This window comes from Melanaphis sacchari, unplaced genomic scaffold, assembly GCF_002803265.2.
Source record: "Melanaphis sacchari strain LSU unplaced genomic scaffold, SCAv2.0 Contig12_pilon_pilon, whole genome shotgun sequence".
NCBI lineage: Eukaryota > Metazoa > Arthropoda > Insecta > Hemiptera > Aphididae > Melanaphis > Melanaphis sacchari.
Genome location: NW_020270527.1, coordinates 427,280 through 454,241, shown reverse-complemented (window position 1 = coordinate 454,241; position 26,962 = coordinate 427,280). Strand labels below are relative to the sequence as shown.

General features: G+C 27.4%; 1 protein-coding gene and 1 pseudogene across 2 annotated transcripts in view; one reads left to right on the top strand and one right to left on the bottom strand.

Annotated features, from left to right (window-relative positions):
• Nucleotides 1-24,220, bottom strand: part of LOC112591128 (protein tincar) — a 63,300-nt gene extending 39,080 nt beyond the window's left edge. For both annotated transcript variants that reach the window (XM_025334823.1, XM_025334824.1), the window contains exon 1: nt 23,974-24,220. The gene's annotated coding sequence lies outside the window, so the exon portion shown is untranslated. The remainder of the gene's footprint in view (nt 1-23,973) is intronic.
• Nucleotides 24,221-24,243: 23 nt separating this feature from the next.
• The window catches only part of LOC112591237, a 90,095-nt pseudogene continuing 87,376 nt past the window's right edge, over nt 24,244-26,962 (top strand).

Genomic DNA, 26,962 nt, shown 5'->3' with positions numbered 1-26,962 from the left:
AATTACTTTCATATACAATTTTATCGGTGAATATTAGAATGTTTTCGTTGTATAAAACGTTGAATGCATCAATTTAAGTGGATACAATAAAGGTGGTAAGTGTTTATTTTATTACGTAAATATTAGAAATAGAAAAGTACGTTAAAAACAAAATTATGAACATAAACAGATAATTTTATTTTACGATATTTGCAATTTTTTTAAAACAATAAAGTGAACGTACGCCTATAATAATTAAAGTAATAATTTCAACGGTTATTTCACTAGTTGTAAAAAAACTTTTTTTATCTTGTAAATTTTACAAAGTTCCGTGAATACCGAACGTAGTAAAACATATTTTGATTCAATTTAAAATAACAATATATGCCTAATACATTATATATATATATATTTATACGGTCAATAAAAATAAATGAAAATAAAATAAATTAAAAATGTAAGTTTTGTGATTCGCTATAGAGAACACGTTTCGGCCTTTTCACGGCGTTTTCGATCGTTTATATATACACAGATCGAATAAATTGTTGGAATTTCACGACGATCTGCCGATTTTATTATCCACGCGTTCATGCCGAATCGTTATTATTTGAATATATTTTTCGGTACGGTCCGTCGACAAAAGTAATGCGCGTTACTGAAATACGCGCGCGAGAGGTGCATTGCGTGTATTGATTTTTGACATTTACCGCCGATGTTGCGTCTTTTCGTCTCTTTCTCTTCCCTCTTCTTTATCATCAAACATGAGGCAGACATAATATGGTATAATGTTTTTGGTGTGCGTGCGCGTATTTCGCAAGGGGGCGAGGGACAACTATTCTACTTTTCGCAAGGACTTCGCAGCGCCTTGCAGGCGAGGGTCGCCGATGACGCAGGTCTGAAGACACTCTCTCGTTTACGGTATTATCTTATAAGTTAAGCGCACATTACACACTGCAAGCGCAGGGATCTGGCAGGGACTACGTCAATTTACGACGTCGCGTATAAATATATATTACTCGCCGTGTATGGGGAGCACTACGCTGCACCTACATAAATTTGCAGATGTTATTACCATCGTGTATACGATAATAATAATAATAATAATAATAATATAACGTGTACGTGTTGCACTTCAACGACGAAGTGCGTTCCTCTTCGGATCCTGCATGTCACTGCTGCAGCTGCGCATCAAACGCGCAGGCTCTCATCCATCCGTATATTATATATATTATAGAATATGGGTATATACGTATATGAGATTAACGAATACGCTGGTGATTTATTCGAGTTGTTTTTTTTTAAGGTTATTACCACCTTGCCCCTACGGATCACGCGGGGATGATGTCCCTCGTAAGAGAATAAAGAGACCGTTTCACTCGCCCTCGGGGATTTCGCCGAGCAGTCACATAATTCGCCTGTGGATATATAGAGTGCTAGAGTCCACAACATTCCCGGAAAGCCTTCTTTCGAGGCCGATTAGGCTAGGAGGTGGACTATATAAGCTCGTCTCCCATAACGCGCTAGACCCGTGACATAGAAAACCACATATATATTGCAGGACGCGTGAGTACACCAGAAAACCGATTTACGACGTCATAAATCTAAAAACGGTTTCGGCTCTGGTCCAAAACGGTTTTCCTATTCGGTAAGTTTTCGTTTCCGTCGTAATATTAATGTTTTATTGAACTTGCACGTATAATAATGGTATACATGTGTACACACAACGCATAAAGCAGCAGGCGATGCATTCAATTCGCCACCGGAAAAATTTCCACCGTATCCGAAAACAACGTGAAAATTGATTTTTGTTTAAAGCACTGCACCCCCTGCAGCTGGTGTATCGTTCCTGAAAACTTCCACCGTACATGCAACTGTAATACTGCAGTACAAATCGTGTGTAATATTTCAACAGTGTTTTATTTTTATTTCACGCGAATAGAACGTAAGTATAAAGATAAAATGACGCATCGACTAGTTCATACACTTTCAGAAATAATATATTAATGTATAAGGTCCCAGGTGGTTACGTGAAAAATACGAGTGTTCAATTTTTCCCTTGACATCGTATTAAAGCGTATTAATGCGTGGATGGTTTAAGGAATTAAACGGTACAACGTCAATGTTGCTGCGAATAAAAATGTGCAACACACTCGACTTTAACATAATAATACTACGGTATGACGCAAAAACTGGTGCTATTTATTGTTTTATAATTTGCTGAGCACAAACTACATTAATACCGACTATAACACGTTTTATTGGTTATACTGTATGCGAAGTCACGTCCTAATTGCTGTCAAACAAATTTAACGTAATTCAGTTGCAATTCGTTAATAATATATTACTATTAACTGTTTAGACAGACATTTTTTTCAATTCGAAAATCAAGTTTTGTTATAGTTAATTGTTGTTTCTTTTTTTGGTGAAAATTAAACAAGGTTTTAGAAATACACCGCAAAAAACAACCGTTTAGGTACCAAAAAATATAATACATATACACAGAAAAGCCACTTAATAATAAGATATTAAACAAAAAATTTTAAAAGTTTAATATAATATTAAACATATTAACGTATTTATATAAATATTTTCTTTAAACTATTATTTTTGAATGTATGACAAATTCTCAATTTAAAAAACCTTAACTTATAAATTTACACCGTATAGTATCTATATAAGTAGTAATATATAATTATTAATTATATTCTCATAGGATCGTTAAATTTTAACCTTTCAAAGACTAAGAATATAGTTTTATAAATAATGTGTTTATAAAATATTTTAATTTTATTATATTATAATATTCTTGTTTTAAGTTAGTTGTTATGTCTTTGAATTATTTTTTCTTTTACCTTTAAAATCAGATATTCTAATTTTATTATTATATTCGTTGATTTAATTTATGACTAAAATATTGTAAATTAATTTCAAATCAGTTAAATTACATCTGAACTTAAATTATGATAATGTACATAAACATATTTAATGCTTTTTGGTTAAATGCTATCGAACCACAATATAGGTATTAATAACTTCAAATTTATTAAAAACCTTACTCAAATAATTAAGTCACTATCAATTTCTAATTTGTCAATCATGTTTCAATGAATTATTAATTTTTATTTTTAAGTCTTGTAATGCATGATTTATATTTTTTCGGTGAATCATTTATGAAAAGAATCTTTTATACTGTCGTTAGTTAACTGAATAATTTTATAATATTTAAATTGTGAGTACATTTTAAGACGTTGAGTGATGGCCATAAATAAATTATAATATCGTATCATGATGTGATGTATTATTATTTATTACCTATATGATATTAAAGTATTTTATAGTAATAAACTTAAAATGTCGGTCCAACATCTTTATTAAATCAAGGTTTTCGAACAAAAAAACGAACATGGCATTTGAAAAAGGTTGACTTTTTCCAGGAAAATCGATAAATTTGAAAGTTTTTTCACGCCAAGTCATTAATTTTTCATACTTCTATATAACGCCTTTGCTGTAACTGATTGTACGTTTAACGTTTAAAAGCTCTTATATTCCTTGTTATGTTTACAAAATGTATAAATATAATATTTATATTAATAATTGATAAAAACGCTTAATAACGTATACTGTAATTGGTTTTCATATCATATTAACAATCCAAGTTTTTTATCGCTTAATAATTGAATTTAAAAAAAGTATAAAAATTCACTACACACATTTCCTTGTATATTTAAATACACTTTGATACAAATAAATTAAACACGAAATGGATGACACTGTCAAAAATAAAATATTTTAATGAATATTACCTAACCATTTAAAAATTGCAAATAGAATATCAATGACAACATAAATATTATATTTCTCATATATTAAGAGACATCGAAATTCAGCCTTATATAATTTCTACCAAGTACCAAGCTTAAAGATTTTTTATATATTTTATGACTAGCATTTGATATGCTTTTCTCGTTTCGTACAAGTAACAGATGAGAGACGAAAATAAAACACATTAACAGTTGAAGCTTTGAAAGTGCATATAGCAATATATATAGATTCACTTGCGTATTATACTATATAAATTACAACATTTTAGATTTCAAGTGAAACGAAGAAACCATATTGGTTTAACAATAACATAATATATTATCGTGCAATATCAAATTAAATAGATTTTAGGAGAATCAAATTTTTAAATGTATATATATAATTATACAGATATTTAGTTTGAATGTTTTAATAGCTTGGGTGTTTATATTGCAATATGGCCTATGTATGAATTGTTTGAAGTTAATGAAAAGAAATGTACCTACTTTATGAATATTAAATTATCTAAAAAAGTAATGAATATGAAAATAAAAATGTCAACTTAGAGTTTTTAAGATTTATTCAAAATATACTTAGAATATATATTAGGTATATTTTAGAAAACTAATATTTAATAAAATGTCATCGAGACGTTTAAATAATGCGACGGAAATAATTAAGAAAGATATAGTACATTGTTATATATATATATATATTAAATCTAATATATCGTCATAAATTCAACAACTTTAAAGGAAATCTTTATTTATTCACGCAACAAAATATTTTATTTATACGAACATAAGCGTTGTGTAAAATATTTGAAGGAGTGGTAAAAACTGTACTTTTACAGTGTTCGTTTTAAATTTCCCGAGAGTAAGGTAAATCAAATTTTAAAAACCTCTCTTGAGTTGTAGACACTTGAGAGTTAAGAGCTGTGATTTAGATACAACACGCACGACTGTTTTTTCAATTGTTTATATGTTTTAATGTAACTATATATAGTTTATTGTTCAGTATAATATATGATATACATAAATTACAGGTTAGTATGGTAATTAAAATTTATTATACATATTTATCAAAATTAAAATGTTTTAAATGTACAAATTAGTAAGTACCTACTATGCGAATAAGAACGATAGCCATATAACAGTCACAAAACAAAGTGGTGTCAATTATTTAATTACATTATGACATAAGTATTATATGATGCTTTTAATCAACATAAACCTACTGTAATAATTGTAAACCTTGCTTTGGGTTAGTTGAATCTATGTTTCACATGTCGTTAGCGGTGATACAAAAAACAAAAAGTAAAAAAGATTAACTTTATGTAATTATAATTGTAGGTAATAATTTATTTTTGAAAAATTTTTAAATATAATTATATACTACAATTATCTACCGCTTGGTTGAAACAACGAGCTATTAAAAATTCAAAGAGCAAAAAATTATCGGAAACACTTCGAATCAATCAAAATAATTTTGTATAATGTAGACTCATTAAATATTAAAACAATAATAAATAATGTTATGGCGTAGTTTACACTCAGGTAGCGAATACGAAAATTATGTCTTGTCAAATCAATATACACGTTTCGGGAGCATGAATAAAAACCTTGATAAATATCATGAAGATAGTAATCATAATAACTCGCTTACATTAACGCAGTGTTCAATACACCCACGACGGGACATAAACAATATTCGTTTTATACATATGTAGGTTCGGCGATAGGCATCAGCGGTGAAACAGCGCACGACGCTAACAATATTATACCATTTTCATACAATTATTTATTATTGTTATTATTACTACTATTATTGTGTAGGAATATGGGGGTAGTCAACAATAAATGAGCTTTCCGAATCACACTGATGAAAGAAATGAGAGCCAGAAACGTATATTTATTTTATCATAACGACATCATTATATAATTTGTTTTAAATAATATTTCAACTACTTTCGAGATTTTTAACAAATTTGTGTTTATTGTCATTTAACAGTATTTATTAAAAATCGCATCATACAATATTTTTATTTTTAAAAACATAAAAATAATGATAATATCTCGACATTTTTCAAAGACTTTTTTCAGTATTCTGTACCTAAATTTACTCATCCGATATCAAATACAAATAGTAATTAAATAATTTTCAAATAATAGTATTAATAAAAAACATATATGTACTCTAGTTTTTATTAAGTATATTGATATTAACTAAAAAAAAAATAATATAGTCATAACTTATGACTCATAAGATAAGGGAGAAATTTTTAATATGCCTATTTTAGAAGTTATAACAAAAACAGTAAATCTATCAAATTGAAACAGAACAAACATTTTATTTTAAAATAATACTCCACATTTATATCTACTCGTACGTTCAAAACTCCCAATATTTGAATTCGTTATTTAAGGTTTAAAGCTCTAGTTTTTTTTAAACTTTTTTTTAAATATTCAGCAAAATGTTTCCAAACTCTAAAAAAAGTTTAAGACATTTAAAATTAGCTATATTTAAAGTTGAACATATATACAAATTTTGATGTTTCTCAGCATAATTTTAACTTTAGAATTGTATTAAAGTAAAACTTGTTATATAAACGTCAGCCTAAAGTGCAACTTGAGTCCTTTAAATTAGTATTTCTTAACTAACTCTAAATATTTTTACAAACTATGTTTATTTTATTGATCTATTCGTATGTATTTATATAATATTCAGTGTCAGATTTAACAGAAGTGCAGTGGGTATAATATATCTAGTTATCAAGACTGAAAATGTTTCAGTTGCCACTAGTTGACGTCTTAAATTTTCTCACTTTGTAAGGAATTAAATTATTAATAATATTAAAAAATGGTCAGAAAAAAAATAAAAAATAAAAATAAATATGTTCAAAAGGTTTATTCCTAATTGTGACTTGATTTAAATGAACAGATGAGACTAGGTACCTAGTTGAAATATATTTTATCATAGTATGTATATTTATAAACAGCAATTTATCATTTTTTTTTTTTTTTAAAGGATCTTTCAATTTTATTATATGCATCCCGGCTCTTTCCGAAATTAAAATCAAGCTCTGATCATATTATTATTATCTTAGTCATGGAAATATGTCTCGAGTGCACACATTCAACCTTGAATATCACCCCAGCATGGCTGATAAATAATATATTTTCAGGTATTGCCACGGCACGTGGCAATACGATTCCGGACCCTCGGATACACACAATTTACCTTATGTAAATGTGTAAAAATATAGTTATAGTATATACGTATTATGTGCTATGTTTGGTGTCCAAAATTATTACTACCACCGTGTGTATAGCAACGCCCTAGTGCGTTTCTCGCGTGGTGGCTTTAAATTGCTCTCTCCGAGGGATTTGTTTAATTAACGCGTAGTTTGCCACTCATGCCATCACACTTTACATACACAAGTAGTGGTTATTTTATTCTTCGTTATAGTAATTGTGTCAGTTATCCTATATATTTTTGAAATCTTTATTTATTTATTTTTTTTACATAATTTGTAATCACAAAAATGTTTAGGATTTCTCTAGTGCACCGAAACAAAATATTTTTTTGAGGATTTAGATGTATAAAATTTGAATTAGTATTTATTTGGTTAAAATGTAAGTCCAACTACTTATTTAATATTTAAATGGATGAATTGGTGCACCAACGTTTCAAAAATGAATGTATACTCAAATTAAATTAAATAAAAATAAAAATAAATACATTGACTTAGCGAAAAAAATACTGTTCAGATAACACTTTTATCATACAATATAAGCATAGATACAATTATTTATAGGTACATACAATACCATGTTGTTGTGAAAAAAAAAAATAATTAACAGAGAGAGCTACGTCAGCCTATTTAGATTGAATTAGTATCGTGACTCCTCGTTCTCACAGTATTTTCCTAAACACTATGATGAATTCACATCATAACACTCCGTCCAATTTTTGTTTGTTTTCATTGTTCAGCATATTATTTTTATTACAAATTTCCATCACAGTTGTTTTTTTTTTTTATATTAATATACACCATTTGGCTTAGCTACTTTAGAAAAGTCATTAAAAAAATAAAACACAATAACAATGCGCTGTAGTTTATTTAATATTTGATAATTCAATCTGCTCTTGAATTATAACCAATCAGTCCGTTAAAATTTAATAAATTGGAAATTTCCTCTTTAACCGTTGATGTAAATGATAAATGATAGATTTATAAGTACTAAGAGTTTATATATCTGTATTCAAATTGATATGTTTATCGGAATAATTGGTGATTATTTTTGATTCATATAAAAACTTTTACTAGTAGCTGGGTGCAGAGTTTCTGTTTCTCTTAAATCTTGTATAACAATAATAACCCATTCAATATTTTATTAGAGTAATGTAATGATAATTATTTATATTATATAGGTACGACATAGATACCTACACTATATAAGCACGTCGCGTTGGTCTATTGATAAGTTTCTGCATTATGAGTTAAAAATCAAATGATGTAATAAATAATTCCGAGTTAATAGCTTGTATATTTTGTTATTTTTAAATTTAAAACTTTAAAGTTACGCCAAAGAAGAAAGTCACATAGTGTGTTTATGTGTATGACGTGATGGCCGGTATAAAAACATAAAAACATGTAAAAAGGTCGACAGCTCACGATATTATGTTATTGTAATATTTTGCAGTAATAAGGCGAATAGGTGTCTATAGTATGACCAGCTGGACCGAGTTTAATAATTCAAAATTTAGATCTCGTATTATAACAAACAAACGAAGGAATTCGATTTTTCAGATTCACACGTGACGAGCTGCCTCGACCGTATAGAAAAATATATCTATAATATACGTACATTATAACGTGTGCGCCGCTATACACACAAAATACATTATATGTGTGAGTGTGTGTACACGGCGACGAATGCTATGATATATATATATAATATATATGTATATGTAATAAGCGTGCGGGTGTTGCCGCTGGTATAACGTGGGCGCGTTACCATGGTTACGCTCGCGCTCGAAGGGTGACCAGACAGCTTGCCGATACACCTTCCCCCGATAACTACCACCACCACCATCTCTATTCCACCACCACTGCCAAAGGGCTCTTGTTTTGTTACTCTTCGGCCGTCGCGGAAACACCACGCCGCTAAAGCCACGTATATATATATATATATATTATATCAGAAAACTTGAATTATTCAACTGCAACGCAACGGCGGCAAAGCTTTTATCATGACAACGACGATGACACTTTCGATTGCACTCGTTTAAAATATAATACATATAACGACACGCGTGTTTGCATTATAATATTATGATTTACACCTTTACACACACCTCCTACGATTGCACGTGTACGTTTTTGCCCACGGTTTATATAGTATGATTACTAAACATTGTGCACATATTATACGCTTAACACGTGTAGTAATTTACGTTGTTTTTATTTCAATCGGCCGCTAGTATGCATAAAATACGCAGTACATGCTCATTTGCTTGTATATGCGAATAATTATTATACAACTCGTGTAATATGTACGTATCGGCTGATTTAGATCATTTATCGCGATGGTTGTTTCATACCGCGTAATCATAATTGTAGTCGACGAATCGAAGATTTTTATTCTTTCTTTATACACGATAAATTGGTCCACAATACGCATTTAAGCGTTTGTATTATTGTATTGTAATAGAGTGCTTCTCAGTCACTTTAAGTCGTATTTAAACTTTAAAAAAAACTTCTATTCTTGAATTCTCACTCTTTAGTTCTTTACACATCCTATTGTTTGAAATGTTGTCATGACAATAATAATAATTAATAGCTGTATTATAATGATAAGAAGTAGGTATAAAAAAAAGCCCAAGAACCTACAATTACCTACATAAAGTTTCGCGGTTATGCGTATCATTTTAGCAATCTAAAACGGTATACAACTAAGGATTTTACAATAACGGCATGTACTAAATAAAATCAATCGTATTGGCTAATATTATTTAAAATATTGTTTAATGGAATAATAAATTCCTTATATCAAATGCTTTATGGTATAATATGAGTCATATATAAATCGCGCTCACACTTAGTATAATACACTGCCACAAATACTAATAGATTCGATTTATTATAATTCTGCACCCCAAAAAACGGACAAGTTGTTAGAATAAGGGTTTCCGTATTATATTTTATATAAACCCTCTACGCGATAATCATTTCTCTATGTGTCTGTGTGAATATGCGTTGTGTGTTCAATACGGACCAGGAAAAAGTTACAAATAACTTATGGTACAACTACTAAATTAATATACAATTAAGATAGGGTGCGACAGTGCGACACGCTATATATAAGCATATTATATCCCTTGGAGAATAATTTATAAAACATTACAATTTGTCTGGTTTTAAAAGTATTTGTGTCACTGATAATCAATTATAGCAAAACAAGAAATCTTTAATTACTGTTTTCTGTATTGTTTTATGAATTTGGTAATACCAATAGCCTCAATGTTCTGTTTTGATAGCATCATGAGAATTGAGAGTATTTCAATCTTCAATTTTGTTTTTAAATAATCACAAAAATAAATAAATCTAGTTTATAATTTAAGATTGGTACGTTCAAGGAAGAAACTAAAACAGTAATAAATCAATAACAAAAATAATGAATTTATAATTTTGTACTTAGTACAGATGTGCAATTAATATAGCATAGGAAATAGCTCGAGCAAGCTTAAAATTTTAAAGTTATTAATATCTATTAATAAATTATAAATTATAATATAGTTATAATATTTTTATCTTAACCATCTTTAATAGTGTTGATAAAGCTTATATAAAAAATATATCAATGTAAAAAAAAATTAATTAAAATATACGTAACTAAACTATATTATAAAAGCCTTAAAACTAAATACTTTTTATTAAGTACTCATAAACCTAATATTTTTTTCTAATTCTTTATGACTTTTATGATATTATGTATCATAATGCGTTTATTATTTTATTTGATAAATTATAATATTCAATATTTTTAAATAATTTTAGTTTAGGTACTTTAATTATTCAATTTAATATATTCTATTTTTCTGTTATTATAGTATATTTATTAATCATTTATATTTAATGATTTGTAAAATACATATTTTCAATAAAGGAATATCTTGAAAATGGCCCAAATTATAATATGGTGTTGAGTTACAAATAGGAACTGTATAAAAGGGGGAAATGTATGTTTATATGTATGTATATTTTAATAATATGGCCTATGTACGTTTGAAATAAAACACTGGAGCATTAAAGATGAATCATTTGAAATTAATAATATAAATTTATGGCAATCTTCAAAAATATTAAACATAAATTTTATTTTTTTTATTTTAAACCGTAATTATGGTTATAATTAGGTATTATATGTATATATATACAATTATATTAATAATTTATTGTAAAAAAATATCACACAATTTAAAAAAAAATGTATTACATTTGTGACAGAACGAAAGTAATATATTATATATATATATATTTTATAAATAGTTTTGATACTTTTGAGTGATATTTTTAAGAAATAACACAATAGAAACGTTTTGATTGAACTTGCTAAAATGATGTCATCTTTGACTAAAACGCGTAATCGGATTTCAGAAATATTTTTTAAAAATGTTTACCACAAAAGACGAAAGTAACTATTATATAACCAACCAGTCAAATATTTACAATTCTTACTTAAATACCTTAAATACATCATTAGATTTTAAATAATAAGATTTCAAAACTATTAATAAGAAAACACTTAATGAAAGACATTTAAAATTGATAATTTACTGATGATATATTATTTTAAAACTATGGTAGAGATATTTAATGAATAGAGATATCTAATGAAATTATTCTAGGGTTGGGTTAAAATTGATATTTTCAATGTTCAAAATACATTTTACACTTATTTAGGATTTAAATAAAAATGCATATTATTTCGATTGCGATAAAGCTTGCTGATAAAAGAGTATAATATGATTTTGGTGTGCATTCATTCATATAATATGTGATCTCGTAATAGTAAATAACGCAGTAGGTTAAAGCACTTCAACCACATAGTTTGGTATGTATAGATAAAGATAATAGTTTACCTAAGTCAATTTAATAAAGTTTCAACTACATGAATCGTTCATCAATAAATTATTAAACTATAAATATTCTTATATTTTTTTTTAATTTAAAATAATAAAACTACTTGGTTTTACTAATACAATAGAGTATGAAATGACAAGATAAAGAATTTTTGTTATTTAAATAATATGTAATCGTATATAAAAGTCATAGCAGACTAGCCACAAAACAAACAAAAAAAAAAACATATTCAGTAATCTATTCGGTGGCGAGGAACACTCGACACTTAATATACTGCAAAGCAAATTACAAGGTTTTTTATTTCTTACAGTATCATAAAATTATGTGTATTTAATAAAAATCATATGCAAATAACAAAAGAATAATTATTTAATTAAATGTAGAATATTTTGATAATTTTAAGCACGAGATAATTAAAAACAAAAAAGTAGTACAATCTGTTTTCAAATAATATACAAAAACTATCTAAACGTTTGAGAATAATTAATAATTTTTTTATTGGCTAATGTAAACAAAGTTAAATATATATGTTGTTTATAAATCATGATACGGTTTATCATTTTAATTAAATATTTCCATGGACGCGTTAAACGTTATTACGAAATTAAAATTATAGTAACCCCGATCTTTTTTCTGATGAAAATTAATTCAAAACACGGTACGTTTGACCTTTTAACCACATCTATTTTCACCCTCGGCTAACGAAATGGGGTAGTGCTAATAGAGAGACATACAATGAACAAATGAGTCATAGGAAACGGATATATTGATGACGTTGATTCTGAAATAATACGGAGTGAAGAGTAAAGTCTATATTACTTATTTTTTTTTATTTAATCCTAGTAACATTTTACCCAAAGCAAACTAAATGCATTTCACAAAAATAAAAAGATCAATAAATTATTATCATTCCACAAGGATATACATTATCTTATTGTTTGAAAATTGCAATTTATTACGATACATGTCATTGAATAATTATACTATTAAGTTGATGGACGCGTATATAAATTAGAAAGGCAATAATAATACCTATGATGTATATGTTCTAATAAAAAGGTCACTTATTATATGTATATAGTTACGGAGCTGTCCGTCAACCGCTGTCAATTATTTGTTGTTGGAAAAATAATGACTTATAATATTGAAAATAAAAATAAAAATAGTCGGTAAAATTAAAAATACTATAATATAGAATAATTATATTGTTTTCACTTTTTTATATATTTAATAGAAATAAAAAATATCAATATCTATATTACAAACAACAAAAAATAAAATAATTACTGGTGTAATAACTATAGATAATAATAGAGTAAAATAACATAATTATATTTTGTTGTAAAATATAAAAAATTACTATGATTATAATTTATACGTTATTACACAAAAAAATGTTGTGATAAAATTTCGTTGGAGATCAAATAATAAACAGTTACTAAAATTGAATAATACAAATTTGGTTCGTTAATATTGAAGTTTAACTTTAAATTTTTACTTCTTAGTGATAATCATATTACAATTTATAATAAAATGATAATTATAATTCTGTTAGGTTTAAATATTTTATAGCTATGATACGAAAGTATGTTTTATTTTTCAATTATTAGTTACTAACTATAACTCACAATAAATTAAAAAATACATTTAAATACAGATAGATGGACCATGCGTTGTGTTGCGGCATTGTTTCAAACTATTAAAGTAAAAGGCAATATTGCAATTACGAATTACCAATGTTTAACTAAACATTAATTAAACTATTAAAATAACTAAGATATATAATTATATATTTATATATCAATAGTTTAAAGTAATAACAGGTTCCATATTATTACTCATTTAAACCAATGAAGTAAGAAAGCAATGAATCATAAAAACTTTTAAAAGCATAATATAATAAAATACTTCAACACCCTCATGTGAAAAAATAAATGACTCACTTTGAATTTGTAGATAGTAATAAATTAGTGTTCTGTAGTAATTTTGAAAATCAAAAAACTTTTATTTAATCATTTGAATAGGTACTTTAATCCTCTAATAATAACAGTGATAAAATCTGTATACATTTATCTTTACGTCTGCTATTTTCTTAATATTATGATGATTTGAATAATTTAATCATACAATTTTGCAAATTGCAATCACTATAAAGTTTTTTAAATAATTAAAGGTTAGTTAAAATTAATCAGAATATCAAAAAAAAAAAAAAATAAATATTAATAATAATAATAAAATAAAATAAATACTTATAAATAATATAAATGCATCATTTTAAATAAATATATAAATACTAAATTAATGTGAGTCAAAATAATTAAAATATTCTAATGATATTTTGACGATTTAACACTGTGCTCAATTGAAACGTTTTAAACTCAATATTTATCATCCTAATTGTATTATATGTAATTTTTGAAAATCACTTTAAACAATAAAAACTCATAACTACCATATCTCTGCTGGTCTACGCTCTACTATAATTTCACACTGAAATTTGGGGGCGGACGAGAGGCGTTTTAAATGTTTATGTTGTATTACCATTGCATTATATTATTATACCAAGTTCAACACGTTTTATGGTCATAATAGTACCTATAATCTTCATAATAAAGTAGATATAACTATAGAGCATATTATTAATTACGCGCTTAACAGAGATTAATGCTGATTAAAAAGTAACATGTTTTGAAACAGATTTTGAGCCACGCAAATTATAAGCGTCATGTAAATTGTAGTGATTTAGTCAACTTGGCATCTGACGATTTCAACAGGGATTTCGAGAGAATTAAACTTAAGTTATATAGTTACGTCGTAGTGTTATCACTTATCGTGTTTTCGAATAATAACAATGTAATAAATTAGTAAATGACAATTTATAAACGTTTTATGATATCAGAATACTTTTCAACGACTCTAATTAATAATGTAATTTATACTAGAAATTGTTACTAAAGGTCAGGTGAGTGGTATTAGTGATACACTGCAATTTCAAAGTGACACATTATGGACAAATATGGTATATAAATTACACAATTTAATCTATGGTAATTAGAAATAGATTTTAAATGTAAAATACTAGAATAAATGTAAAATAAGACATAAAGTTGTATAAAACATTAAGTATTTAAAAAGTGATTGTATCGAATAATGATCGTTTGTAATTAAACTTTTGTTTCGATATCATCGAAGATTTTTTTTTTAATCATAAGTTACGCCTCCGCGAGAAAGTATATGATATATTTGGTATACGTGGAGTCTATTATATTATTAATAGTGGTAGTAAATAGCAACGAAATGTTTTCGAATTTCGAGTCATGCCGGAAAGGGGGCACCATCACATAATCTCGAGCGTCTAAATATAAACACAATTACGGTGCTCTTGATTGACGGCGCGCACGTTGTATTATACATATATAAATATATATTTTTTAACTAAGTGGATATTTTTTGGACAAAAAAAAACAGTATATCTACAATAATAATATGGGCTGTACGATGTGTGCTTGAGAGGTTATAGTATAAGTAGATATAGCTGACGTGCAGGACCGCGTTTAGATATTTTCAGATTCTCGTCATCGACATCGTCGCCGCAGTTGTGTTTGCTCCTCTTCGCTGCTGTGCACACAAAAGGTCGCGCGCGCGGTGATTATTTCCCCGTCTCTCTACCTCATATTTTGCCCCACTACAGCTGCAGGCACGTGCGAACTAAAATCGATAAAATATATTATATTTTACGCAGTTGTAATATTATGAAGTCCAACAAACGCATTCCTATACTGATTATCCGTCATCAAAGGCATCAGCATAAATGTTTAAGGTGATAAGAAGGGGAGTTTTTCATTAAACATATTACATTATTTCAACATTATATTTTTTTTTCAAATAAATGTATATTCAATATCCGTATTATTAAGCTATTAGAAACAAATTCACTTTGCGCGTTTATTTTTTAACTGAAAACTTATGTTCGATTACGGTAAGTATTAAATTGTAAAAATAATTAATAAGCTTGTTAATAACTTCAATAGTGAAAAAATTAATACTTTATAAAATAATACGAACTTCTTTAGTTATAACGTAGCTGGTAGGCACTTTTATAAAATAAATAAATAAAAATATTGATAAATTTAATGTATTGATTTGGATAATAATATTCATATTAAAAACCGTAATATTAAAAAGTTCTAGGGGAAGAGCAACTGCCTCAAATTGTCACGTTCCGGACGCTCGTGTTCGCAGTAGTATATTACACGTCACTTCACCACTGAGCTATCGTATAGATACTATTTATTACGAGGACCTTAGACGAGACCACATCACGACACTAAATAGGTACTTCACTTGGCCGTCAATAATATGTTAAATACTTAACTCATCGTGGTCTGGACACGGTACGCGTGTGCGTTTAGTGAGACTTGCACACAATAGACGCAATCAGACAAACAATACTGTACGCACGACAATCATAATAATAATACTTATTTCCGTATTACCGTGGCGTCGAGACTCGCGATCGGTCATAACATAATGCCTATACATAATGTAAGTCATCTGCTCTGTCGCCACACCACATCCCCCCAGCCCACGTATTATAGTTGGTGAACATCGTAGGTATACGAGTATAGGTACCATCTCACGACAAGTCCATTCTTCCGTCCACCGTTGAGTGGTAATACGACGCGATATTACATGTTTAATTTCACGCGGCATTGTTCCAAGTGGATGCGACAAAACTATAAAAATCGTATATATGATATGATATTTATGTGTATGTTTTGTGTGTATGAGTGTACATTATATATCTATGTAACGCGATGATGTGGGTTGCTGTATGTGTGTGTGTGTGTGTGTGTGTTATGAACAGGTGGTGGGTTGAGGTAAGCATATGAAAACGCTTTCTGAATACATACAGTTATTGAATAATAACACGGTACAGGGTAATTCATTTAACTATGAGCTATATTACTGGTAATTTCTAAATAAATATTAATACTCTGTCAAAAAAAAATTAATATTTTCATAAAAAAAATTTACTTTTTACCGAAACATTTTTTTAATAACATATTATTATAAACACTATTGGTTCGGTAAATCGGAATTTTTAGAAAAATATTCTGTTCTTAAAAGTAAAATTTGTTAAAAAATAGGTCTTAGGTACCTATCTAAAATAATTTAAAAACCTAAACCACCAATATGATGAAAAGTAGTAAGAAATAAGAATTTTTCTGAAAATGAAGATAGTTAAGGCTTTTAAAAGTGTACTCACATTTTCCAAACATAAACATAAAACATTCTAAAACCCATTTATAGATAATATAATATATATTTATATTAATATATAATTAGTGTATTTATGCGTATGTGAGCGAATAATTTAATTTAAACATTTTAAACAATACTCCAAATGTTAATATTGTATTATTACGAAAAATGTTCAAAGTATGAACTCATTATTTGACATTGTCATGTATTTTTTTTTTTCATTTCTACATATTTATCATTATATTTGATCTTCTTTTTTAATATGCTAACAATCTAATTTCGCGGATGTATAGGTAATTTATAGATATACGTATAATGTACATATAGTAATTCTACTACCTAATAATACAACAGACAGTGCCGGACGATTTTTCGCGTATCATACAACAAGCACAAATGATATAAATTCGATCAAGGAAAATAAATTACACTGCCTCCCTTGACGTCCGGTCGTAAATTTCCATTGGGCGTGTAAGATAAGATTCTCAATGATGCTGAGCTCTTTATTTTGTACATAATATGTACAACACACTTCCGCCCTTTTTTTGTATTTCATCTATTTTACGTGGTTTTTAAATTTCCTTTATGTGACTGTGGTACGATTTATAAATAGGTAGGTACTAAGTTAATCTTAAATAAAATTACATTAACGCTAAAGTTGGTAAAATTGTCATTTCATGAATACTTAGTTAACTTTAAAGTTTTATATGCCCTGATACCCGATGTTATATAATACAAGTATACTATTATCACGTGAAATCGTTTAATCATCATAAAAGTTTGATTAATTCTTTGATTACGAAATTACTTTAATTTTCAATAATGAATTTATTTGTTAAAAGTTGATCAAGATATAAAAATAGAATATAATAGTTAATAACTAATGAAAAACTTAAATTTATAGACAATGCAGCTAAGATAATCAATGTGATAACACTGATAACATATTCAACAATTTCACATTGTCAACAATAAAACAAATAGTTATTAAAATATTTTTATGATAAACTTATAATTGAGAAAAAATAATTTTGACATATAAGAGTATTTATATTATTTTAAAATACCATTTTTTAATGAGTTTCTATTTAGTAAATTAAAAAGTATATGTTAACTTGATTATCTCATTATCCTAACATACGTACGTTTATAATTCTTCCTTATTACCATTAAAAGGGTGATATAATATATTAACTATAATTTGAGATACGGTATTACTATTAGATAAATACTATATTACTGCGAAATTCAAATTCAAGTATAATATTTCATTACATCTAATTATAATTTCAAATAAACTTTCAAACCATTAAACTTACATTTTATGAATACTTATTTCAATAGTATTAATTTATAAGTATTAAACTAAACAAAGTTTAACTACATATATTCGTTGTTTAATATAAATAATTATATTAAAAAATACGTACAATAAAATAAGTATATTTTGTAGGTACAATATTTTAATGATTTAGTTGAATCTTATTAATTGAAATAAGTTCTTTTTTTCCACCTTTTTAATCATAAATTATTATTGATTTATTGTACAAATTATATTTTCAATTTCACTTAGTTTACTATAAAAAATTAATAAAAAAAAACATGAAAATAAAACTTGTTCAATACTATCCATTTTTGTTAAAAACTATAGTATAAAACGTATATTATGTATATTAAAAATTTTCAACTTTGACAGATCCGAAGTGTGCAATATGAATTGGATTAATAATCAATAAGATGTATGGATAACTTTGCAAAGTCCTTAAAAGTATATTCCAAAAAAAAATAAGAAAAAATTAGTTTCTCCTGTTAAAATATCCGCTAATTTGCTTTTAAATTGTTCAAAATTCTATATAACTGAACAACTATTGTACAACGAATCGTGATTATAATATTAAAGTAAATTATAATTTGTTATTTTTATTAACTGGTATTTTTAAATAAAGAACTTATGATGTAAATTCAAATGTTAAAATAAAGTTCATATGATTTCATCAAAATAATATTAATTTACATTTAATATAAACGAGGACGAGGCGTAGGCGTTCGAAAAAAAGCAATGATGATAACAACCCGATTAAAGTCTCGGAGGTCGACGGCTGGAATTACAACTTTATACGTCATATTGTTATGCTATAAAAACTAAACGGTATATTATACTAATAAAGTAATTACCTATTTATACCGTTAACTGTTGAAATAAAATCGGTGTGGTTTGAAAAGGACACGCGCCCGGGCTTATTCGATTAAAGAAAAAAAAAATGTTAATATGCGTACACCTAATGGGATGAACAACGGGGGATATAACTATAATATAACATAATACATAATATATCTATAGTAAACCGAATTGGATACTGTGGCATAAGACCGGAAGACCGGAATATAGGTACATAACACTCGCGTGCCTAGTCAATAGGCATAAACAAAAACTACACCTGGCCAACTGGTAACCAGGTATATAACGTAGATCCTGGCCCAGCCGTATGTATAATGTATATAATGTAAGTAATAACATAAACGGGTGGCTTCTTAAAATTGTAGTAACCGGTTTTATAGTGTACGCACATAAGAAATATTATTTATATATAATATATATATAATTATTTTTTCATATATATATATATATAATATATACATATTGTTATATATAATAAATGCTAGTGTATATTTTTCTATAACACCTGGCGGCATCACGATGCAGTATTATTTTCTCAGATTACACATGTGTTTTTTTTTTCGAAAAATACCGTTTCACGCTCAGCTGAGGAACATATGGTTTTGTGAATCGTAGTTTTATTGTCATGCCCGGTAGTCGATGTATTATAATATATATATTATAATATTAATAATATATTTATTAACCTGAAACTCGCGACTACTTGTGATAGATTCAAAGCAATACACTTAATAACACAAACGATAATAATATATAATATCTTGGCTAAGAGATTATGACGTGTTCGGTTGCGATATAGGGAGAAAACGGATGGAGGAGGACGCATGGTTTTTGGTCCGAATTTGGAGTGTGCGCCGACGTTTTTAAAAATAGTGCACTCGAGGGTCGACGACACCGCGACGCCCGTCGCCGACGGCCAGCGCCAATGAAAACAACTGACTTGCGTTATTATTCGTGTTTCCGAAAAAACTGCACTATATATATACTATAAATTTAGGTATATTTCGACTATACGCTGTATTATATTTTAATATTCGTAGAATACAGCACGACGTGAATCGTTAAAAGATGGGTCAAGTTTTTTTTTTATGCTGACTAATAATATTAGCATTTATAGAGCGGTCGCTGCCACCTACGACGACAATCCGTAGTTCAGCGATCCCCCCGTGAAATTCACAAACCCGAGGGGGTCCTCATTTGTATACACGCACATACACCCACACACACAGACAGGGAACTCGAAGAACTTAGAACACGCACTTCTGTTATAATCGTATATACTTATATAAGTCACTTATAAAACCTGTGTGTTTAAAAATAATAAAGATGTAGGCAACATATTTTGAGTGGCCGTATTTCACATTATTTCGTAGTGAACAATTACATCTTAAATTCTAATATCGTTCATTTTTTGTTGATTGGTTCAACGGTTTATCATAATATTGTTATTATTTTTGTCATCTGATCTAGATTAACGAGTTGGAATTTAAAAAAGACTGTTAATAGGAACAAAAAAGAAAAGTTCCCCATATCATTTACTATTAACAAATTATAAAGCAAAAATATATGAATGAATGGTTAAAAATAAATAATAATATATAATAACACTGTTAATAACTAAATTTATATTTTTATCGCTATTATTAAAAAATTTAATATTATAAAATATTAAAGTTATTTTATGTAATTTCAAAAGCCAATATTTCATGTTTATACGACTCTTATGGATTAAACTCTTTTGATATCGAACAGTTACACGTGCGTAGGTACCTATTTATCAGTGCAATATATTATAATGGTATCGTCTAACGTATTAAATCAATCATAATAATACTATTTTGACTATACTCTGTCAAATAATCGAATATCAAACACTTTCGAAACAGTATTAAGTATAAACACGGAAATGAAACTGTCAACTGCTTAATGATAATAATAATAGTAAAAATAATAAAAAAAAATATCCAATTAGCGAAGATAAAAATCAAAATATTTTTTTATCACATGTTTAGTTGTATAACAAAACTCATAAGTCATAAGTAATGAAAAAACTTCTTAGTCAAACATAGGTGCATATTTATATAGAACCTATAATAAACGTACTGAATATAGATACGATCTAAATTGTTCTGGTACTTTTATCAATAAGTCTGAAGTTTTTACTTTTCAATTGTCATATAAGTATATACATTATACAGCATGTTGAAGTGCATAAAGTTTGCAAAAAAGTTTTTTTTTTTTTATCAAAACTTTTTTAAAGATGAAATTAAACACTTAGCAAAAAAAAAAAAAACTCATACACAGCATTGGTCTTCTTATTTTTATAGCCCATTAAGGTTGGTAAAATTATCATTGAGGGGACGCATAGAACAAATAAATGAAGGGTTGGAGAAGAAAAGATTTTTGGATGTTGAGAAAGGGGCCGCAAGATGTTGTCAGCATTAATCATTAAGTATAATACTAGAATTGTACGTATTTTGTATATATAAATATATATTTAAATGTAGAATCACAATGCAATAAGGTTGCTAGATTTATTTCTTTATGGATTTTAAACTAAAATTTAATTTTAGTATAGACATTAATTGGGTAATTCATACAATCAAATTTGACATTTGCAACACAAATTTTCCACAAGATTTAACAACTTATCTATATAATATGTATCCAACTACTGTATTTTACATTTTTATTTTTATTAGGTTTTATAAGATAAAGAAATCGTGGTTTGTAAAAAATATATAAAAAAAAAGTTTATTAAATAGATTACAAAGTAGATCAAGTTAAAGATTCAAGTATAACACCAACAACTTTTTACGAATATTAAAATAAATTATACAAGAATGGACTACAAAAATGCACGAATAAATATTATAAATTTATAACTAGCTATAAACATACTAATACATTTATCAGTTCATTTTAAATGGTAATGTTTGGAAATTGAATAAATGAGAAAAATAAATTATTATTTTTAAATACCTCAAGAATAAATATCTAACAGAGAATAAAGATTTTCAGATACGCTTGAAAATATAATTTAAATGGTAGTAATAATCGTGTTAAGATGAACGAAAGTCACTACAAGATAAACTAAGTATCATGTATTATATTATACAATTTTATTATTCCTAATAAACAGAAAATATTTTTCTGAAAGTTAATTCAATTACAAATAACTGAATGTATTTAAATGTGTAATTAGATAATGAAATATGTACAATAAAAGACTAGAAATTCAAAGTAATTATGTTTTCAATGTATGTAAATATAACTATCCGAAATATCAGAACAGTTAATTCGTATACTTAGTGACAATATGACATATAGATATTATATTTTAAGAGTGCGAAATACTAATATGTTTTAACAAACAATTCGTCTGAACATGGCGTTTCAATTTGTTTTTTTTTTTTTTTTTGATAGAAAAATTAGGAATAGTGTACACAATATATTAGATTAGATATGTGTATTACATGTAGCTAATCTATAACAAAACAAAATATATCCTCGGCCAATACATTATCGGAAGTATAAACAATACTATATATTTGTATTATTACAGCACTCTCGTAAAAAATAAACATAGACAATATCGTATAAAGGAGCACACTCTGAGTGTTTTGATCAATTAATTTTTATAGTTACCTATCAGACCAGATGTACTACACAGTTATTAAAGTATACTTCTTTTGAATCATTATGTGAAGAGTGCTCATTTTTATAATGTGAACATTAAAAGTTAAAACGTTTAGTATTATTCGTAAACAGTAACTTTACCTTTTCAACATGATAAACAATCCATCCTGCTGACACAATATTTTGCGTTTATATTAATATGTACGTAGTAGAATGATTTTCAAACTATTATGTAAAATTGATCAATGAACACAAATTATATTCAGAAATAAAATATATATAGGTAAGCACAAAATACGTTTCGCTAAAGAAGTTTCAATGTGCATGAGCGCGTAGTCGTGTGGATAACCTCAAGATACCGAGAAATAGCTAGGTAATAGGAATCTATATAATATTGTAATATTACACTTATAAGGTTCGTGATACTCCCCTCAGGATACTCGTTCCGTTTTCTTATAAACAAGTATTGTAAATTCGCATATGATCGCGTGAAACAATATCAAATGTGAAACGAAACGTAGCGCGCGTGTATTATTAAATTGCTATCTATTATTACTGTAACGCGGGTTGTATGCGCATATTATAAGTTATATAAACGATTGTTTTTCACGAGAATTATTGCTGTAGTTTAGCTAACTCGTTAAAACAAATTGAGATTTAGAGAAAACAAAATTACAAATTTTTAATGTTGGTCTGTCCCACGAGAATACATCGAAAAAGTTTTTCCGCAAAACGGGAAGGCTGGTGGTACACCTACGCATTCGGGTTAGTTTAGATGGGTAAGTAATAATTAGCCAATTCGGATCAAGAATGTATAGGTTTGTAATCAGTATCACGTGTAAAAATGTAGCTACTCAAAAAATAATAGGATTAAAGTAGGTTAAATGTGTCTGGTAAAGGTGTTATATTAATGAATAAATATGCGAGTGTTATAGCCGTTATAGGTAATAAGATATCTCACCGAAATTTCTAGTGGAAAAGAACTCTTCGGTGGCCACCCGAAACGGTGTGGGATAGTAATCGTTACGGATGCTTCTCGTTCGGAGTACGATTCCTGCTGCGATTTGATATAAACTGTCCAGAACCGAAGACGTTTCACGGTAGATCTTTCGGATCCATATTGCTCGATGGACGTAAGAGACGTATATCAACAATATTATAATATATACACTAACGACGAGTGTTCGAACCACGACGGTGCCGGTACAAACGCACGACGCGACTAAACGTAATGCTGGATCGCTGGTCCACCAACGGTGGTGGCGACGGCGGCGGCGAAGACCGAACACGCATCGCCAGTCGCCACCCATCGGTGCTTGCCGGCGACCACAGTCCGTGGCTAGAGAGCACCACACGTCTTGGTCGCCGTTATAGTCAATCCATCGACGTCAAAGGTATGTAGGCGAAAATCGATTTTCGGGAGTAGATTTTTCTATTATTTTTTTCTCGTTTTCTTACCCTAGACATTACCAGAGGGCACCGCATGAATCACCATAGCGGCACAGATCGTATAATAAGTTCGCAAGATGTGTATACGACGACCACGACTTAAGCAAGCAATAAATGAACAATAATATAAAGGTACCTACAAAAGATAAGCATCGCAGTGATAATTATTCAAAAATACAACTGGACAACTGGAGTTCTCTACAAATAAGCTAAGGTTATGAAGTCGAATAAAGTATAAAAATTTACGGCTTTTAAAATAAAACAAAAACATTATCAAGTTATGAAACGATGAAATTGCTGTATTATTATAAAAACATAAAAAATATCAAAAAACTGTGGAATATGAAATTTCTTAGTTAAAATTAGTTAAAAACTATTAATAGTGGGTATATATTATTATAACGTAGTACGTACATACGTATATTTCTAATATTTTTTGTATTAAGTTAAGCAGCTTATAAAATTAATGATATTAATTTTACTCAATTATTTCAATATTCCTCTCCTCAACCTCTTTTACATCATCAAGACCAATGCTGAAATTTTCATTAAAAAAATTATTATCTTTATATTGGAAGCTGATTTACTTAAATAATAATTCTATTGTTTTGGTTATATTTGTATTGTATAAATATTAAATTGTTTTACTGAATATTAATACACTAAAAGCTATAAAAAGAAAGAAAAAATACAATTGTAATTAATTTTTGATAGGTAATTCCGAAAAAAAACAACTGCAAAACTATCCTGCAGTGTTTAAGTACGCGTAAAATATGTATAATTCCTCGTCTGGACAAAACTTAATCCGGAATTCAAATTGTCCGTTTCGTGGAACAATATAAATATGGATTCAAAATGTTGTAGCATGAAAAGAGATATCAGATTATATTGAGTATAACAAAAAGTATAAGCCCAAGTTTTGTATCTAATATCCTACTTATGCATTCGTACACAACGTGTATACGTGTAATATAATTTGTATTCATATTATACGGATTTAATAACATTACACATAGACACATATCATATTGAATAGCCAGTATATGGGTAGAGTATCGCTGAAACTGAGGATATATCATAAATCATAATAATGATATATTATGTACTTTAAAAATAACTTTTTATCTTTATTTTAAAATTTTGATTTAGCTTATTGCTTTTACAATAATATGCCAGTGTAGTAATAATCAATATTCTATATATTTTACAAATAAGAAAATATGTTTAAAAAAATACATAAATATTATATTTTATTAAAAATTAGTACTTTCAAATTAGAATCAATGTCAACTTAAAATAACTAACAGGATAATTTGTTTTATTTGTCCAAAACTCGCCATGACGTGTATATTATACAATTTATAAAATACTAATTTTGGATATTCTTTGAGAATAATATTACATACATATTGGCCGGCGGTATACATTTAAGTTTCCGGTCGGAAGTAGCATGTGTTCGACAACGAGGGCCATTGATATTTTATTAGAAATAGCTTGTGATAAAAATAGTCATATCCTTACGCACTATTTTTTTTTTTAATTATTGCTCATTGAATTCATATACTTATATTATTTATTCATATAAGTTATGTAATATATTAAAGGCAATGCCATTTGAACAGAAAATATAGTATTCATATTCATAATATAAAAAATATTGATTTAATTAGTATAAAAAGAAGTTTTTATGAAACAAAATTTTTGAAAAATTATAATATTTTTATATAGTTATATTATTTTAAATTTTTGCTTATTTGTGGAATTATGTGTTTTAAATTTTATATTCTAAAAATAGATATATTTTTTTTTATTTTACACAATAATATACCTATACAATCTGTACAATTAGCATATTTGATAATGGTTACATAATACATGAAAACATAAGTAAGAAGCCACCCACTAGTGGCACTTGACTGGAAGTAAATAAATGTTAAATAATTAATGTTGATGCATAAAAATCAAATTTCAAATAAGGAGGTACTTTTTTCTATAAGTATTTTAATTTTAGATATGGTGACTCCATAATGAAGAAAGGACAAATAATTTGTTATAGAGGAAAGATTTAATTATAAATATCTCATCAGTTATTGATATGCTGATATCTTGAATATAATATATCTCATATAATACATTTTAGAACTTTGCAACCATCTTTATATTATACATATTAGAATCTTAATACATAATTTATTCACAGACAGCTTTTTATTTATGTCACGGTGTCATTCAAAATAAAAACCTTAAAATGATAACGATACAAAAATAGTAAAAATATCATACTTTTTCTAAGCTTTTGTTTAAAACTACTTAAAACCATGAACATTTTTTTTTTTACCTCATACATTATTATGGCATTGATAAGTATTAACTTTTAAAAATAGTTATTATTTTCATTTGATTAGAATATTATTGGTTCTTTTTTCTTTAAAAGTTATTAGTATTAGTAAGATAGACTGCATCGCATCAATTATTAAGCATAATATACTTAAATATACTTT